Consider the following 6,328-nt stretch of genomic DNA (forward strand, 5'->3'; position numbering starts at 1 on the left):
TACTCCTATGCTTCAACCCATTGTTGCAGTCACAGTGTCGATCTATCTCCTTGAGGGTCTTCCTCTGTAAAGAGTACAACCTAGAAAATCCTACAGGACACTTCTGCTCTGTCACACGGGGTTGTTAGGTTTTGGGAACAGACGTGATGGCACCTAACAATAACAACATTTTAAGACAATGGAGTCACAGAGTAGATAAGGCATTCCCAGAAGTAAACAACTAGTAATCATTGACACCAAGTAATTACAACTAGTAACCATTGACACCTAGTTCAAAACCAAGAAGGCTGGCATCCAACCTACATGGGCAATGACTCTGCATAGGAGCCTCCTACATTGATTAATGTACTTGGTCTGTGAAATAACAAATGTGAAGTACACAGAATAATGCCCAGAACATCTAGGTGTTCAATAGCTAGTGTGGTACAGCATTTAAGCAGTTCACTACTAACCGACAAGTCAGCAGTTCAAAGTCACCAGCTGTCCCTCATGAGAAAGATGTGACAGTGAGCTTCTATAAGGATTCACAGACTGGCGTACCCAAAGGGACAGTTGTACTCTGTCCCATATGAGTTGGAATTGAGTCAACAGCAACAGGGTTGTTTTTGGTTTAGTTTTAGTAATAGCAGTAGGAGCAACAGAAGTAAGAATAATAGCAAAAGAAGTAATGGACTAATAATAGTAGTACTAATTGGACTCATAGTAGTAATGGTAGTGATAACAGTAGTAGCTGCAGTCAAATGTAAAAGACTCTATAAATGTTGGCAGTTATTATTAATCTGGGTCTAGAAAGAGCCTAAAGTGGAAGGTCAGAAGTATTCTTAGGCTTCTGTGGCACACATTCCGTACTCTGAAGAAACCTACTTTTTGTTCAAGAAGGACCCACACATATGAAACAGATGATGATTCAGGTCAGAATCTACATTTCATATCAAAGAGTTGAGCACCCAAGAAACAAATGGTTTAAGGAAAGGTAACCATCAGAGATTAGCACACAAAGGACATAATAGTGAAGTCCTAAGTGGATTTAACAAGCACAAGGCACCGCACCAAAGGCTTCACATGCTCATTCCTTACAAGTGCTCTGTAAGGACAGGACTACTATTTCACCCATTCTACAGATGACAACGGAACATGTGTTAGTCTGGGTAGACTACAGAAAGAAATCCATAGACACTCATATGTGTATAAGAAAGAGCTTTATCTACAAGAGCAGTTGAATATTGATAAAACATCCCAGCTCAGTCCAGATCAATTCCATAAGTCCAATATTAGCCCATATGTCCAATACCAATCTATAAAGTCCTCTTCAGACTACACAACACATGCAACGATGCCGAATGCAGGAAGATCACAGCCCAATGGGTGGAAGGTCTTTTGGATCCAGTGGTGGTGTAACCATCTCTGCACTGGCAGAGGTCTCCACGTGGCTCCTCTGGCTCCAGAGCTCCAGCATAGCTCCATGTGTTTTGTCAACAGAAGTGTCTCGCAGGGAGTGAGCGTGTGTCCAGCTATTTATCTTCTCAGTTCCTCCAAATGAGGTCACCAAGCTGTGACCTGATTGACAGGCTAAACTTCACCCCTTCACATGTAAGTCTCAAATTGACAACAGAGTATGTAACTACCAGAGTGAGGTTTAGCGAAGCTAAAACATTTTCTCAGAAAGGCATGTCTAGTAAGCACCAACGTCAGGATTCTAACTCAGAACTACTCACTCTAGTCAACTAGTGACCAAGATGAGGGTGGAGTGCAAACTGGGCCTCTGATTTGGTCAAAGGAAGAAGAAAAGGAAGGGCGTGCAAAGAAGAAAAGCTACTAAAGAAGTCAGGGAAGAGATGGGTGTGCTGAGATGGGGAGGAGCAAAGGGGATCAGCTGTCAATGCAAGAATGGGCCCTGCCTTTCGAGAGCTCCCCACCCAAGAAAGGGCCCTCTGCAGAGACACACACTTGTTTGTCAGTTGTATCATGTTTTTGCCACCTGCACCATGGTTGACCCTGTCAAGGTCAGATTACTGAGAGAATGCGACCCCTGTTGTTCATTTTGGTGTCTTCAAAAATGCACCCTCGACTTACAGATGGTAGAAAGACTTTGAGAAATGATATTTGGGACATAGGACAATATTCGGAGTATGGCTCATGTACTCTTTTGACCTTCTTGCTTTAAGCCAGCCTTGAGGCTATAAAATAACAGTCATTAACTCAATCAGCAGGCATTTATAGAGGAACTAATTTATTTCAGGGCATGTGCTCAGCATTACAGACATGGCAGAGGGTAGGAATGAGGAGTCCACAATGTGCAGATCTTCAGTCAGAGGAATGTAGGCCAAGGGAAGAGTTTATACACACATCCTCCCACACACAAGAGCTGAGGAGCTAAATAACATGGAGTAAACCAGTCTAGTTGATCAGAATGTGCTAAAGAGAGGATAGTGGGAGCTGAAATCCAGGAATTAGGTAGGAACTGGGACGTAAAAGGACTTATAGTCTCAGTGTAGGGAGGTTGACTTTTACTTTAAATGATGTAGAAGACATCTGAGGAAGGTAAGCAGACTTATTTGCATTGGGGGGGAAGGGATCTACTAGGTAGCTTCATAGAGAATGGTTTGTAGTGGGGTAAGGAAAGAGGATAAACCTGTTAGGATGTTTCTACTGTGCTTCTATTGGGAGGCTGTATGAATTTAGAGTGTCTTTGGTTTACTTGGAGCAAAGCAGACAGGTCTAGAAAATGCTTTTTAAGAGAGAGTGAAGCAGCCTCACTGACAACGTGAATGTAAGAGATGCAAGAATCTGGGAAACTCAAGAGGACCATAGACTTTGACTGTAGAAAGTGTGTCTATCGTGACCACATTCAATGGAATGTGGAGATCAGACAATGACCAAACTAAGGAGATATCGCAAAGATAACTCAAGAGTTGTTTGACAGGGGGTCCAGGACAGATCAATACCTCAGGACCAATAATGAGAGTAGCGGTACCAGGAAGGGAAGGGGAAGGTAGGGGGGAGAAAAGGGGAACTGATCATAATGATCTACATATAACCCCCTCCCAGGGGGATGGAAAACAGAAAAGTGGGTGAAGGGAAACAGCAGTCAGTGTAAGACATGAAAAATATATATATAAATTATCCAGGGTTCCTGAGGGTGGGAGGAGGGGAGGAAGAAAATGAACTAATACCAAGGGCTCTAGTAGAAAGAAAATGTTTTGAAAATGATGATGGTGACATATATACAAATGTGCTTGACACAATGGAAGTATGTATGGATTGTGTAAGAGCCACCAATAAAATGATTTTAAAATGAGAGAGAAAGAGTTCTGTTTGGACCTGATGAGTAAGAGATGGTCATTAGACACCCATGTAAAAATGCTATGTAACCATTTAGATACCTGAGTAGAGTTCAGGGAAGCGGGCAGGACTGGAAATATGGACTTTTGCTTTTCCCCCACATTTAAAAATAAATAATAAAAACTTGCCCTCAAGTAGACTCCAATTCATGGCCACCCCCTCTGTGTGAGATTAGAATTTTTTTCCGATAGTTTCTTCCGACGTGCCTCTGTGTGGACTTGAACTTCTAACATTTTAGTTAGCAGCTGAGCTTAACCAGATGGGATCATCTTAGAAGAGCGTGAAAGGGGAAAACTAGGCTTAAAACATCTCAAAATGGATGTAATGTTTAAACACTCTGAACCTCCATTTCCTCATTTTCAAAAATAGAAGTAACCCTAGACATCCCATAAGTTAGGTTTACAAATTTTATTATATTCCACATATATGTGAATACCTAATTTGTCTGACCTCAAGTCGCTAATCACTCCCATTTCATATCAAGGGCCCATCAAGGCCAATTTCGCAAGACTGAATTTCACAAGGGATGCAGCTAATTAAATGATTGGGAAAGCCATGAGCCTGTGGTCCTGCAGTCTCTGGCCAGGCTATTTTCATTCTCTTCTCATGCCTTGACCAACTCTAACGCTCTCGTGTTATTGGCACAGTACACAAACATGTAAAACACACCTGGACCATTTCCCACAGGTTGCTCCATCCTGAGTCCTCAGGAAAGTTCTTCAAGAGTCCTGACCTGGTGGAACATGACCCCAGGGAGTTGTAGTTGGCATAGGTCAAGCCCTCATTACACAATGCCAGGTCAAGTGGCAGCCAATTCCCTTTGCTGGAGCAAGTAACAGCTTCCACTAGAGAACTAGGCAATTGCCCAGTGGGGTAAGTGTCAAGGTAAGGACTCTCCAATCAGTGGGGTACCTGAGGACATCAGCATGCAGATGCCCTGAGCTGCCGTTCATGCCACATTGTCCAAAAGAAAGAGCAGCAGTATCGGCAGTAATAACTGCTAATCCTATATCTGAAATAACAACAACAGTTAACCCTTATTGGGGACCTACTCTGTCCCAGGCACTTACGCAGTACCTTTCACAATCCTTCCAGCCGTCCAGTGAAATCAATATTTTTATTACGCCTAAGTTGCATATGAGCAAACTGTGGTTCAGGATGTTTAGTCATTATCCAAGGGTAAACAACTGAGAAATTGCAGCAATTTAAACTCAGGACTGCTCTCAATCACTGTATATGATTGCATCTCTAAAGTATACCTACTTCAGATCTATGTCAGCAACATTAGCATGTCCCCATGTATACAATGGGAAGGTTGCTGGATGGAGAGTGAGGCTGACTTCTAATCCCAGGCTGTGGAAGTGCTTCAGCCATATTACTCTGATGATTCACTCAGCATACAGATTGAATAGGCAAGGGGAGAGGGCACAACCCTGTTGCACACCTTTCCTCATGTATATCCCTTGTTCTGTTTGCACAACTGCCTTTTGATCCATGTACAAGTTCCACATGCTCACAATGAAGTGTTCTGAAGCTCCAAATCTTCTCAGAGTGAAGTGTTCTGAAGCTCCAAATCTTCTCACAGCGAGTATATGTTGTTCCCACCACAGCGAGTATATGTTGTTCCCACCACAGCGAGTATATGTTGTTCCCACCACAGTGAGTATATGTTGTTCCCACCACAGTGAGTATGTGTAGGTTCTTTATAAAAGCATCCCTTTGTCTCTCTTCCCCTCATTCTCAAACCATCTTCTTTCTCTTCTCTCTTTCTCTCCATCTTTTTTTCTCCTCCTTTGTTTATTATTTTCTTGTAATCTTTTCTATTCTCTGTCATTTCTTCTCTTCTCCCAAATATTCTCCTTTCCACTAGTCACATTCTTCTAGCTTCCTTTTCCTTTAACCCTCCCCAATAATTTTTCCTAGCCTTCTCATAATGGATTCTTCCCTTTTCCATCACAACTAAGACCTGAACCTAGCAAACTCTTTCCTCTCAGATTTTAATCCTTTTAAAGGAGAAGCTCGCCCCTCTGGTCACTACTAACGAGTGTCTTCCTGGCATCTCCATTGGTGCTCACTTGGCCATATTCCAGTCCAATGTCTAACCTGTAAATTGTGTCATTCCCATAGGCACACTAAAATCCGTTGATATGATCAGGAGCATCTCTCCCATTAAGGAGAATTTTCATTCCAAGAATGAAAATATTTTCCTTACCGTTACAACAGCCTGCCTTTTCAAGAACTAGTTGTGTGTTTGTCTCTCCTTCTAGACTATGAGGCCTCAAAAGTCCATATTTGCACTCACCATTTAAATTCATTCCCATAACCACTTGATGGGTTGAACCTATTCTCCCCATTTAGAGAGAAACAAGTGCAAGAAAAAAGAAAAGGAAAGGAAAGAGAAGAATCTTCCCAAACCATAGACTTACTATGAGGAGAGCATAGAGTTCAAGGTCAGTTTTCCCTAATTCCAGGGGTGCTGAAGAAGTCCAGATCATCCCAAATCCTTCCCCAACTAACGAGACCGTCACCATCAGCACCACCTGGAATACAGAGGGTATAGGCTCAGGTTGTAGAGTCAAGCAGCTAAAAGTTCATTTCCAGTTCAAGCACTCAGTACCTTTGGAGGCGAAAGCAAGTTATTTTGGCTTTCTGTGTCTCATTTGTTCTAAAGCAAAGGTAAAAAATAAAATTAAAATATTCCCTATAGAGTTAAATGTGATAATATATAAATCCCTTAACAGAGTTCTTGGAAACTATCAATCACAGAAAGTTAGCTATTGTTTCTGTCAAATTTAGGTCTGTAAATCTGATCCCTTAGTGTGCAACAGAGCAGCAAAGAGAGCAAAGCAATGTAGTCCCCAGGGAATACCAAAAATAGACTTTGGGGCCAGGGAGTTCCACCCCATCAGACTCCACCAGAAAACACTCCTAAAGGTCAAAAACAGACCTGGAGCTATTTATAGGCTTTTCTTTCTTTCTTTCTTTC

The sequence above is a fragment of the Echinops telfairi genome, unplaced genomic scaffold, assembly GCF_000313985.2.
Source record: "Echinops telfairi isolate 266 unplaced genomic scaffold, ASM31398v2 ScPeMD7_1;HRSCAF=3_0, whole genome shotgun sequence".
NCBI lineage: Eukaryota > Metazoa > Chordata > Mammalia > Afrosoricida > Tenrecidae > Echinops > Echinops telfairi.